The following is a 13283-nucleotide window of genomic DNA, read 5'->3' as shown; positions in this document are numbered from 1 at the left end:
TTTGAAAACAATTGGGACCCAGTATCAAGAATTTGGATACCTTCTTCACCAATCAAATTTTTATACACACGTTTCAAAAGAATTTCTCCAAATATCAAGGTTGCTTCAAATTTTATTTGTTGACAGAAATGGGAGTTAGATATGTGGTGTATATATATCGGTGGAAACTGGAAAGCCCTTAATGGAAAGTCATCTACACGTTGTCATCTCCAAGATTCTTAAATAAGTGACTTTTTCTTGGATTAAGATTTGTTCACTTGGAGGATCTTGATCCAAACCACCTAGAGAGAAAATCGGTACTTGCAATTTTAAAGCTAAGAAAAACGTCATGTGGAAATAAAACAAACGATTTTTTCATTCATATTGAAAAAGAAAACGTGTATTTTTTCATGAGCTCATGCTGTACGAAAACATCTATTTCTCTTCAAAACATTAAATCCTCGTTGTGTATTTAATTATAGCTTTTATAAATTTATTTTGAATTTCATTGAATATTAAAAAAATATACACGATGATGTGTAATCAAGCCACCATGCGTATGCGGAGCCACCAAAGCCACAAGTCTCGAGGCGCCTCCAAGCCAAGACCAAGCGCCGGAAGCCGGACGCATCATCTACCTTTTTGGCTTTGATGTGCCGGCCGCCACTTCTTCCTACGAAATGGACACGTGTTACGTCCACACGCACAAGCGCATCGCAAGGCAGATGCTCCTCTCCACCGACGCATGATGTTGACATTTTTGAAAACAATTCTGGTCATACGGATATTCGTTACTAGATCTCTAGAGGTTTTCAAAAGAAATGATTTCAAACAACATAGCTGACACAATTGGATAGATTATAAAAACGAATTTACCTCGCATTTAGAAACGTGCTGTTGAAGGTATTCCATAAAAATTATCGGTTTTGGAAATCAGGACGAACCTATGGTGGTTAACACCTATATTGTCCTAACTATATTTCCATCCTGCAACCTATGTTCGTAGCTTTCATGCTACTAGAATCTTATTATGTCCATTAATGTCTTCCTAAACGCTTTAAGGGTGTGTATGGTCCCAAATTAGTAGCTTCATTCTATCCATATTCCAATTGATATATGAATATATGCCTTTTTGGTGTTCGACCGCTAAACATTCGAACGTGTCCGTTAATGTCTTCCTAAACGCTTTAACGGTGTGTATGGTCCCAATTTAGTAGTTTCATTCTATCCATATTAATTCCAATTGATATATGAATATATGCCTTTTTGGTGTTCGAACGTCTTATTACTGACCTCCAAACAATCTGTATTTTATTTAAAACTATCATCCATCATTTGATTCGCACTATGCAAATTTTCCTTACTTAATTAGGATACCACATATTGGTAAGAAACTGAAAGTACTTAGTAGAATATATACCAAAGTAGATTACCAAATAACAAGATGTGTATTCACTAAAAGTTTTAGAGAACTCATCGTATGCCTAATAATTACATTACACCTTAAGGCTTATTATTAGAAATGGCGTTACTTTAAGTTAATACATCACTGAATGTCTTGAGCATGGGACACTTAGTTTCGGCCTCACTGATACAATTTGATGACCGAAGTAAAAATGTCCTCGTTCTGTTTAATTGACTCCTTCAGTTTTTCGCGCATTCACGATGCCTCTCACCAAAGTTTTGTTTCACTCCTACGTCTACTTAGCTTCTATATGATTCAGTAAATATGTAACTTCTATTAAGATAAATCATATAAAAGAAAGTTAAAGAAATAAAAACTAATTCACATACAATACCATCTAATTTCTAATTTCCACATGTGAAGCCACTAAATTAAACTATAAGAATTTATATGTGCCCTTAACGTCTTACATAACCGAAGAATCGAAGTATTGAAAGATACATAACCTGATTATATACAGTCAACCTAGTTCTATTATGAGAAACTAAAACCATGTATATAGATAGTGTTACAAAGTTGGCTTTATTGAAAGATACCGAACCTGATCTCTTACTAAACGACCTTGGTTATTATCATTGGCGCAGGTTAGAAGGGGCTGGGGGTGTAAGGCGGGGGGGGGGGGAGTGGGGGGTTTGCCCGACCCCCGAAGTTTTCCCTTAGTAGTGTAATATATGTGGTTTTCATATAGAAATTTTTGGGTATATACGTTTTCGACACCTGGTTCTATAGAAAGTTTTGGATGTATATGTTTTCGACCCCCGTCGGAAATCTCAAGCTTCACCACTGGTTATGATAGTTAACTTAATAGAACTCGACTCCATTTCTACAAACCGAAATCTATTACTATCTCAAGCATACGGCTTACATATAATCCTTTTTTTCTAGATACAATCTCTTTAACCATGTAAAACATTGTTTTCTCATCTTAATATAACACAATTATTTTGTAAAGTAACGGCCCAACCAAGGGTCAATAGGGTTCACTAACCCGGTCATAAAATATTTTCTAACTTGTTGTACGTAAAATCTGATTTTCTTAAGAAAACACAACTTGACCCCTATTTCTATTGGATAAGAGAACACACAATTAATACTAAAAAGTTAAGATTCCGCCACAAAGTGAAACTAGTATTAACATACATTCTCACATATGTTTTACCAGAAAAAAAATAAAGAAATGATAACCAAACAACTAATAGTAATAAACATCCTTATACTGCAAATGATATTACGATAATCTGATACACCGCCTATAAGATGTCATCTCTACTCTCACATGATTTCTTAATTCTGCATAAAAAATGGTACAATACAGTTTCCAGTCCGTAATTCGGGAGGCCAATGAGGCAATTGTACCGGAGGAGACTTTCCAACCCAACTCCGGCCCCCAGTTTTACTTGAAGTTGGTGGTGATGTTTCACTACCCTCAGTCGTATTTGCATCCTAGAAGACATGTGTTGGAGTTGTTTGCTCCATGCTACTACGAGGGGGGCACACTACCGAACATAACGGCATGGGTTCCAGCTTGGGTATTCATGGGAGAGGCAGGTATGCCTCAAGATTCTGTGACTCAGACGTTTTTGCGTCTGATACAGTGCGGATCTGAGATGTTGAGGACGTTTGAGGCGCAGGAAGAAGAACGAATGGTGCTCCCAGTTGAGGGATTTGTGGTTTTGACTGGCAGAGTGATACCGGGTATGAGACCGACTCCAATGATGAGGATGGAAGAGGTGCAGGAGGAAGGGAATGTATGCAGCGTCTGCCTGGAAGACATGGTGGAGGGATCCATGGTGGGTAGGGTTTCCTGCAGCTGGCATGTTTTTCATGAAAAATGTATTAACGAATGGTTAAAAGACAATCGGTCTTGTCCCAATTGCAGACTTCTTTTGGGTTGATTAGCTTAGGATTTTATGCTTATGTTCCTGAGAAATTCTAGGGTTTGCTGTCATATAATCTATTTGGGGATCTGCAATTTTCCATTAATAAAATATATTATGCTAGAGTTATACAATTAAACTTGGAGACAAATTTATAGAAATTTTATTTCACTGTTAAAATATTTCTTTTATTATCACTTATTTTATTGGTTACCAATTACATAAACAAATTTTAATTTGTAGTTTTACTTTTTATTAAACATGTTTTACTTATTTTATTGGTTACCAAAATATTTAAAAAATGTAAAAAAAATAAAATATATCTAAGTAAAAGTAGTAAAGTTTGATATAAAAGTATAAGAAAATAACATATATCTAAGTAAAAGTTGATATTTACAAATTGTTGCTCACACACACATAGCATTCGTTTAATTAACGTAATCCTTGCGAGATATATATATATATATATATATATATATATATATATATATATATATATATATATATATATATATATATATATATATATATATATATATATATATATATATATATATATATATATATATATATATATATATATATATATATATATATATATATATATAGGGTAGAGCTATATAGAAAACCCTATATATATAAAAAACCCTAGAAAACCCAACTTCCCGACATTTTTTTTTGAAAAAAATAACACATGTAATATACATGTTTTTAAGAGTTTTTGGCCAAAAAAATCAAAAAAGCGCCGAAGGGATGATTTAAAAAAAAAAAAATTCAGCAATTTCTATCTTTTGTGCCAAACACATGTTAGGCAACCGGACATTGCTGAAATTTGTTTATTTTAAAAAAAAAAAAATCCCTTCGGCGCTTTTTTGTTTTTTTTTTGGCGCAAAACACTTTAAAACATGTATATTACATGTGTTATTTTTTTCAAAAAAAGAATGTCGGGAGGTTGGGTAAAAATGGGGGGAGATTTGAGTTTCCAGAGTTTTCTAAAAATTTAAGGGTTTTTGTCTAGCATTAACCTATATATATATATATATATATATATATATATATATATATGTGTGTGTGTGTGTGTGTGTGTGTTAAAGAGTGAACAACTTCTTCAGAGTTAACTGAATGAACTAATCTTAACCATTGATCATTTTTTTTAAATTAAAAAAGTAAGATTTACATTTGTCAAGTATGTTTAATTACAATCCCTTAATTTTCTTCTCTATTAACTCTCCCCTCTCTCTCTCTCTCTCTCTCTCTCTCATTTTTAGTTATTTCTCCATAACTTTTTATCCATAGATTTTGGTTTAATTATATTAATTTTTCTTTTATTATCCGTACATATAGATATCATAATATATTGTTTTTAACTGTAACACCCCGAAAATATAAATTTGTTATTATAAATACAATATTGGTAAATAAACAAAATGAATTAACCAGAAACAGAATAACCTAGTTAGAGGAAAAGCCTTGTAGTGGCTTGCTAGTGAGTTAAAACACCTAAGATAAAAACCTGATAATAAATGGGGGACTAAAGGTATTAAGTTTGAAACTTAACTTATTAAAAACAAAATAAAAACACCAAACACACACATTGAGTGTGTGTCTGGATTGAATAGAATACAGGGGGCGACCAAGAACCTCCATCAAACCCTAAATCACACAAAACTCATAAATTGGAGGCACAAATCAGTTCCAAAATGAAATTCGAGCTTAGATTGGTGATCACCACTGTAAGGGGGTCATAAGGTATGTGAATTTTATAAGAAATCTCTACTTGAATTTTTGGATGAAATTAGAGAATTCGAAATTTGTTGTTGCATGAGTGATATATGAATGATATAGGAATAATATTGTGTCTAGGAGTGAACCCTAGACAACTATATATTGAAATCATGCTTAATTCTTATGAATTCCATAAACACCAATGAAGGTGATTAGTGGGTTTTGTGGGAACTTGACAAACACTAGGATTTTGGATGTTGTTCTAGTGTAATCTGATTTTTTTATGAAGTAATTTCTAGTTGGTTGATGTTAAAATTGATATGAAATTGTCCGAATGACGTTAATCTTGGCTATATAACAAGTTATGAACTTGATAATGAATTGTGAGAAATTTGTGCCTTTAAGGTGTTTGTAAAAATGTGACAACTCGAACTTTAGACTTACTTTGTGTAACGCTACGTGCATATGTGAACTAAATTATATGATTGGATTTAATGAATGTTTTGTTATTGAGTGCATGATGTAACGTATGTATGCATGTATTAACCCGATCGCACAACAACACACATTCACTCGACCGCACAAGTCATTTAGGCTTACACTTGCATGCGGACCATTAGGGCAGCCCAAGTGGGTTCGGCCCACTTCCCTTAACCGTGTAAATCTCATAGTTGGGGATTGGTATTGTTGGCTGGTTACACAAAACACTATCACACACAAACCCTAGGCGATTTCCTCTCTATCACTCTCGTTTTGCTCGGAACCGACGGCAAGATCATTGTAATCGGATCACTCTTGCTTCTTCTCTAATCCGGTTAGTACTTGATATGTTTGTTATTGTTGTGTGTTGATGTTACCGGATATGTTTGCTTGATACCCGAGGATTCTTGCTAACATATTGTTTATAATAATAGTTAATAGTGATTGTGAATCGGCTCACATGTATGATTACTATGATTGATTATGTTATTACATCATGATTAGGATGGAAAAGATGTAATCGGCTGAGATATGTCGAACTCGAATGATACACTTAGGTGATATGATTGATCCGTATGAATGCTATAGTGATGTTCTTGTTGATGTTTGATTCGGTTAGGGTTTATGTGAGTTCATGATAGGTTGGCTTGTTTGATCGATGATATGTTGCTTGATTTGTTGAAAAACTGTTAATTGATTTAATAAACATGGAAACCGATTAATTGTGACTAATTGTGTAAAAGTTGGAAACTGTGAAGTTGTAACCGAATGCATGATTTCCGGATATTCAAACCAATCACACAAGTGCCTATCGCACAAGATAATCAAATCACACAAGGTTCACTAAACGCATAAGACCTCTGATCGTACATGAGGTCCGAGCGCACAAACAGACCTGATCGCACAACACCTGGTGGGTCGCACAAGCTAGTGTGGGTCGCACAAGGTGTTGGGCCATGCACACAAGTTATATGTTGTACTTAACTGTTGGGCCGGACAGGCCAAAAAGACCGATCGCACAACCTTATCAGTCGCACAAAGTTTACTGACCGCACAAGATTTGTTATTTGATTAATGATTTGGGCTGATATGTTATTGGGTTGTCATATGTTAGTTAACTTTGGGCCGTATGTTAGTTATTGGGCTGGGCTAACTTATATCGCACAACTCGGCCGGATCGCACAACCAGATCCGGGCCGCACAAGTCATTTATGTGTTAATTATATTATGGGCCGCTTATGCTGTTGGATCACATATATTATTTGGGCTAAGGACCATTTGGGGATTAGTCGTTCAATCGCACAAAAGTATGGTTATATTATGATTGACTGTTACGTGCTTACCATGACCCATGCATGCTTGCAACGTGTTAACTTGTATGTTTCTACGTGCTTTACGTGAAGTCAAAACCTGACTTGTATGATAACCATGATAGGACGTGGTTGACCACTTACTAGCTTACCCGCACTTTCGTGTATCTGCCGAGCAAACCAAGGTGAGTTCACAAGCCAAGGCATGGGATTCCCGGGTTGGGAATTGGGTTGGAATGTTGAGATGATATGATTACTCGTACTTACGCAATCACTAGACTATAGACCATCGTCCTCAGGATAGTCAGGACACGTTACGTAAAGCCTACGTAACCCAGTAATTACCATTTGTCTCCCGGGTCGGGAGGACACGTTACGTAAAGCCTACGTAACCCAATACCATCTACTGTCTTCCGGGTCGGAAGGACACTTACGTAAATCCTGCGTAAACCCCACACGTACCACTGTCCTCGGGGAAGGGCACTCACGTAAATCCTGCGTGACCTAGTACGTATTCCTGTTCTCGGATTAAGAAGAACACATGGTTGTAAATAGTCTAGTAAGTACCATAATGGGAATCCCCCATTGTTAAGGATAAATGTGAGAATCCCTCACCAATAGTATATACTTGTATGGGAAGCCCCCACTAGATGAACTTACGCATTACTGTTATGAACTTACTATCTGTGAACTCGCTCAACTAGTTTGTTGATTATTTGCTGCATGCCTTGCAGGACCTTAGGTACTTTATGGAGCTTGCACAAGGAGGAGCGGGTCGTTGTGGACAAGGATTTATGAATGTTTACGAAACACTTATGATATTTCATACGTTAACACTTATGATTGGGTTTTACTTAAATGCTTCCGCTACATATACAATGTTTGGTTTTGAACGTCAATTATGTCTATGGTTACTATTAAATGCTATGTTTGATATAATTGGTGGCTTGATCCTGGTCATGTCACGCTCCCAAGCGGTGATACTCCGCAGGTGGATTTTGAGGGTGTGACAGATTGGTATCAGAGCCATTGGTTATAGAGAACTTGGTTTTAATATGGGAAAACGTTTTATTAAAACCAGACTATAACCAGAACAGTGCTCTCAACGATCCACAACGACGCTTCGCTCCACGTGCAAGACTCGACATCCTAGGTAATAAGGTTTATGTTTATTTCCTGTTTGAACTGCTTAGAACTTTGCTCGCATTACGTTTAGATACACATGATACTATAGCATGAGAATCCCTACGTGCTTACACTTTTCTGTCATCGCCCTACTCGCGAACCCCTCTCACTCACGTTACTTTTTACTATGAAGGTCATGTCTGGAAGAATTAACATGACACAAGCCCAGCTAGAGGCTCTCGTTCAAGCTCAAGTTGCTGCGGCACTTGCAGCTACTCAAGAAGGTAGTATACCCTGCAGTATAGATTCATACTAGGATCCTTAGATCCTACATTAACTCTCGTATTTAACTTCGTCCTATTCGCACACAATAGGTCAACACGCGCAGCAGCCTGTCTGCACATTCAAGAACTTCATGGACTGTCGTCCAAATTCTTTCAGTGGCACCGAGGGGGCAGTGGGACTCCTCCATTGGTTTGAGAAGCTAGAGTCAGTATTCGAGATGTGCGAGTGCCCTGAGGCTCGCAAGGTCAATTATGCAACTGGCACCTTGGAAGCAATCGCGCTAACCTGGTGGAACGCGCAGGTGCAAATTCTGGGGTTGGCAGCTGCTAACGCCACACCCTGGAACGATTTTAAGGAACTTATCAAGAGGGAGTATTGTACACGTGAAGATATTCACAAGTTGGAAGACGAGCTGTATAATTTGAAAATGGTTGGGTCAGAGATCGAAGCGTATACTGAACGGTCAAACGAGCTGGCCGTGCTGTGTCCAACCATGGTGGACCCTCCATACAAGCGCGTTGAGATGTACCTCAAGGGATTGGCGCCAGAGATCCAGAGCCATGTTACCTCGGCTAATCTCGATAACATCCAGGATATTCAACGTCTCGCTCATCGCATCACCGACCAGGCAGTGGATCAGAACAAACTGCCTAAGCGTGTCAGCGCTACTGCTACCGTTGCTCCTTCAGCTACTCCCGCTACTACTAGCGACAGCAAAAGAAAGTGGGATGGAGATTCTAGTAAAGGTTCAGCATCCGTTCAGTCTCAAGCTCAGCAACAGAAGACTGACCACTACCAGAGTCCTGGTCAGCAATCCTCTGGTGGTCATAGACGGGGAAGATATCAGGGTTTTCACCCCAAGTGTCACAACTGCAACAGGCACCATAGCGGCCCATGCAACAAGGGTCGTTGTCAAAGGTGTCTCAAAATGGGGCATGAGGCCAAAGACTGTAGGAGTCCACGGCCTGCGAATCAGAACCAGCAACCTCAACTACCAGCTCCGCAGAACCAGAACCAGAATCAGCAACAACAGCCACAGCGTGGAAACCGGGGATGTTTTCACTGTGGGGCTGAAGGTCATTTCAAGCGCGATTGCCCTCAGTTGAACCAGAATCAGAACCGCAACAACAATCAGGGCAACGGGAATAACAACAACGGGGGAAACAACAACAACGGCAACGAAGCTCGTGGTCGTATGTTCGTGCTAGGTCAAGGTGACGCAAGGAACGATCCCAACGTCGTTATGGGTAAGTTTCTCCTCGACAATATTTACGTTACTATTTTGTTTGATTCGGGTGCGGATACAAGCTATATGTCTGTGAAAATGAGTCAACTGCTAAAACGTGCACCAACACTTTTACCCACCAAACATGTAGTAGAGTTAGCTAACGGTAAAAGTCTAGAAGCCACGCACGTAGTTCAGGGTTGTAATCTTATCCTAGCTGGTCAAGCTTTCTCTATCGATCTCATTCCCATAGTTTTGGGTAGCTTCGACGTCGTGATTGGGATGGATTGTTTATCCCAACACCAAGCAGAAATCTTATGCAGTGAGAAGATAATTCGCATTCCTCGTTCGGGTCAAGAACCTCTCGAAGTCCAAGGCGACAAGAGTGGTGCAGTGGTTGGCATCATCTCTTTCTTGAAGGCTCAGAAGTGCCTGCGGAAGGGCCACACCGCAATCTTGGCACTCGTTACAGACACATCTGCAAAAGAAAAGAAATTGGAGGATATTCCAATTGTACGCGATTACCCTCAGGTGTTTCCTGAAGACTTACCTGGCTTACCGCCTTATCATCAGGTCGAATTTCAAATCGAGCTCGCTCCAGGAGCAGCACCCATAGCTCGCGCACCATATTGTCTAGCTCCATCAGAATTGGAGGAACTGTCAAAGCAGCTACAAGAGCTCTGGGAAAAGGGCTTCATTCGTCCAAGCTCTTCGCCTTGGGGAGCTCTAGTACTATTTGTGAAAAAGAAAGACGGTACGTTCAGAATGTGCATAGACTACAGGGAAGTGAACAAGGTGACGGTGAAGAACCGTTATCCTCTCCCACGCATAGACGACTTATTCGACCAGTTACAAGGGTCGTGTTACTATTCAAAGATAGACTTGAGGTCTGGTTATCATCAGCTGAGAGTCCGGGAGGAGGACGTCTCCAAAACCGCATTCAGAACTCGTTATGGCCACTACGAGTTTCTTGTCATGCCGTTCGGGTTAACGAACGCGCCTGCCGTATTTATGGATCTTATGAACAGGGTGTGCAAACCCTATCTTGACAAGTTCGTCATTGTTTTCATCGACGACATTCTGATCTACTCCAAGAGTCAGGAGGAACACGACAGCATCTTCGTCTTATTTTGGAACTCCTTCGAAAGGAACAGTTGTACGCCAAGCTTTCTAAATGCGACTTCTGGCTTCGTGAAGTCCACTTCTTAGGCCATGTGGTGAACAGGGATGGGATCCATGTCGATCCATCCAAGGTAGATTCGATCAGAAACTGGCCTGCACCGCGTACACCGACAAAAATACGCCAATTCTTGGGTTTGGCGGGTTATTATCGGCGGTTCATCAAAGACTTTTCAAAGATTGCTCAGCCGCTTACACTACTGACACAGAAGGGTGTCGTTTATCGCTGGGGAGAGCCCCAGGAGACTGCTTTTCAGTACCTAAAGAATAGGCTTTGCAGCGCCCCTATTCTCTCATTGCCAGAGGGCACAGATGACTTCGTAGTATATTGTGACGCATCAATACAGGGTCTGGGTTGCGTATTGATGCAGCGGGATAAAGTTATTGCTTACGCTTCACGCCAACTTAAGATTCACGAACGGAACTACACGACGCACGATTTAGAGCTGGGAGCTGTTGTTTTCGCGCTTAAGATATGGCGACACTACCTGTACGGTACCAGGTGCACAATTTACACCGATCACAGGAGTCTCGAGCATATCCTTAAGCAGAAGGATTTGAACATGCATCAACGAAGATGGGTTGAACTACTGAACGATTACGAATGCGCCATCAAGTACCATCCAGGCAAAGCCAATGTTGTGGCTGACGCCCTCAGTCGGAAAGACACTCTACCACGGCGCGTGCGAGCGCTACAGCTTACGATTCAGTCTAGCCTTCCTGCACAGATACGAGGTGCTCAGGCAGAAGCATTGAAGCCCGAAAACGTCAAGGCTGAAGCCTTACGCGGCTCACGACAGCAGATGGAATAGAAGGCAGACGGCGCCTACTATGTAACGGGGCGTATTTGGGTCCCACTTTATGGCGGTCTACGCGAACTTGTAATGGATGAAGCTCACAAGTCTCGCTACTCGGTACATCCAGGGTCGGACAAAATGTACCACGACATCAGTACTACATACTGGTGGCCTAGTATGAAGGCCCACATCGCTACATACGTTGGAAAATGTTTGACCTGTGCTAGAGTCAAGGTCGAATACCAGAAACCAGCTGGCCTACTTCAGCAGCCTAGGATACCTCAATGGAAATGGGAAGAAATTTCCATGGATTTTGTCACGGGCTTACCCAGATCCTAGCGTGGGAATGATACCATATGGGTGATCGTGGATTGACTCACCAAGTCTGCACACTTCCTACCTATAAAGGAAACGGATAAGTTCTCCACTCTCGCAGACGTCTATCTTAAAGAAGTTGTTTCGAGGCACGGGGTGCCCACTTCCATCATTTCGGATCGGGATGCACGATTCACGTCAGAGCTATGGCAAGCGATGCATAAATCTTTCGGCTCACGATTAGACATGAGCACAACATATCACCCTCAGACGGATGGGCAGTCTGAGCGAACAATTCAAACACTTGAAGACATGCTTAGGGCATGCGTTATAGACTTCGGCAACGGCTGGGAAAAGCACCTCCCTTTAGTGGAGTTCTCGTATAATAATAGCTATCACACCAGCATACAAGCCGCTCCATTCGAGGCATTGTACGGGCGTAAATGCCGGTCACCTCTCTGTTGGGCAGAGGTGGGAGATAGTCAAATTACGGGTCCAGAAATCGTAGTGGACGCCACAGAAAAGATAGCACAGATAAGACAACGCATGGCGGCAGCACGCGACCGTCAGAAAGCCTACGCGGACAAGCGTAGAAAGCCTTTGGAATTTCAGGTCGGGGACCGGGTTTTACTAAAAGTCTCACCCTGGAAGGGTGTGGTTCGTTTTGGCAAACGGGGCAAACTGAATCCGCGATACGTCGGACCATTCGAAATCATAGAAAAGATTGGCAAAGTAGCCTACAAGTTGAACCTACCAGCTGAACTCGGGGCAGTTCACAATGTCTTTCATGTGTCAAACCTAAAGAAGTGCCTATCAGATGAAAACCTCATCATTCCTTTCAAAGAACTCACTATCGACGAGCGGTTGCAGTTCGTCGAGGAACCAGTTGAAATCACGGACCGGGATGTGAAGGTCCTCAAAAACAAGAGAATCCCTCTTGTTCGAGTATGTTGGAACTCAAAACGTGGCCCAGAGTACACCTGGGAACGCGAAGATAGGATGACAGAAAAGTACCCCCAATTGTTCGCGAACAGTATAACCACTGCTGAAGCTGAAGCTACTATTTCGGAATTTCGGGAGGAAATTCCAGATCAACGGGGGAAGGATGTGACACCCCAGGAAAATCAGTGAACAATACAGTTTACCTAGCTTCCTCAGTGAGTGCATACCAAATTTCGGGACGAAATTTCCAATTAGTTGGGGATAATGTGACAACTCGAACTTTAGACTTACTTTGTGTAACGCTACGTGCATATGTGAACTAAATTATATGATTGGATTTAATGAATGTTTTGTTATTGAGTGCATGATGTAACGTATGTATGCATGTATTAACCCGATCGCACAACAACACACATTCACTCGACCGCACAAGTCATTTAGGCTTACACTTGCATGCGGACCATTAGGGCAGACCAAGTGGGTTCGGCCCACTTCCCTTAACCGTGTAAATCCCATAGTTGGGGATTGGTATTGTTGGTTGGTTACACAAAACACTATCACACACAAACCCTAGGCGAT

The sequence above is a fragment of the Helianthus annuus genome, chromosome 2 (assembly GCF_002127325.2).
Source record: "Helianthus annuus cultivar XRQ/B chromosome 2, HanXRQr2.0-SUNRISE, whole genome shotgun sequence".
Taxonomy (NCBI): Eukaryota; Viridiplantae; Streptophyta; class Magnoliopsida; order Asterales; family Asteraceae; genus Helianthus; species Helianthus annuus.
This window is presented reverse-complemented; position numbering follows the sequence as displayed.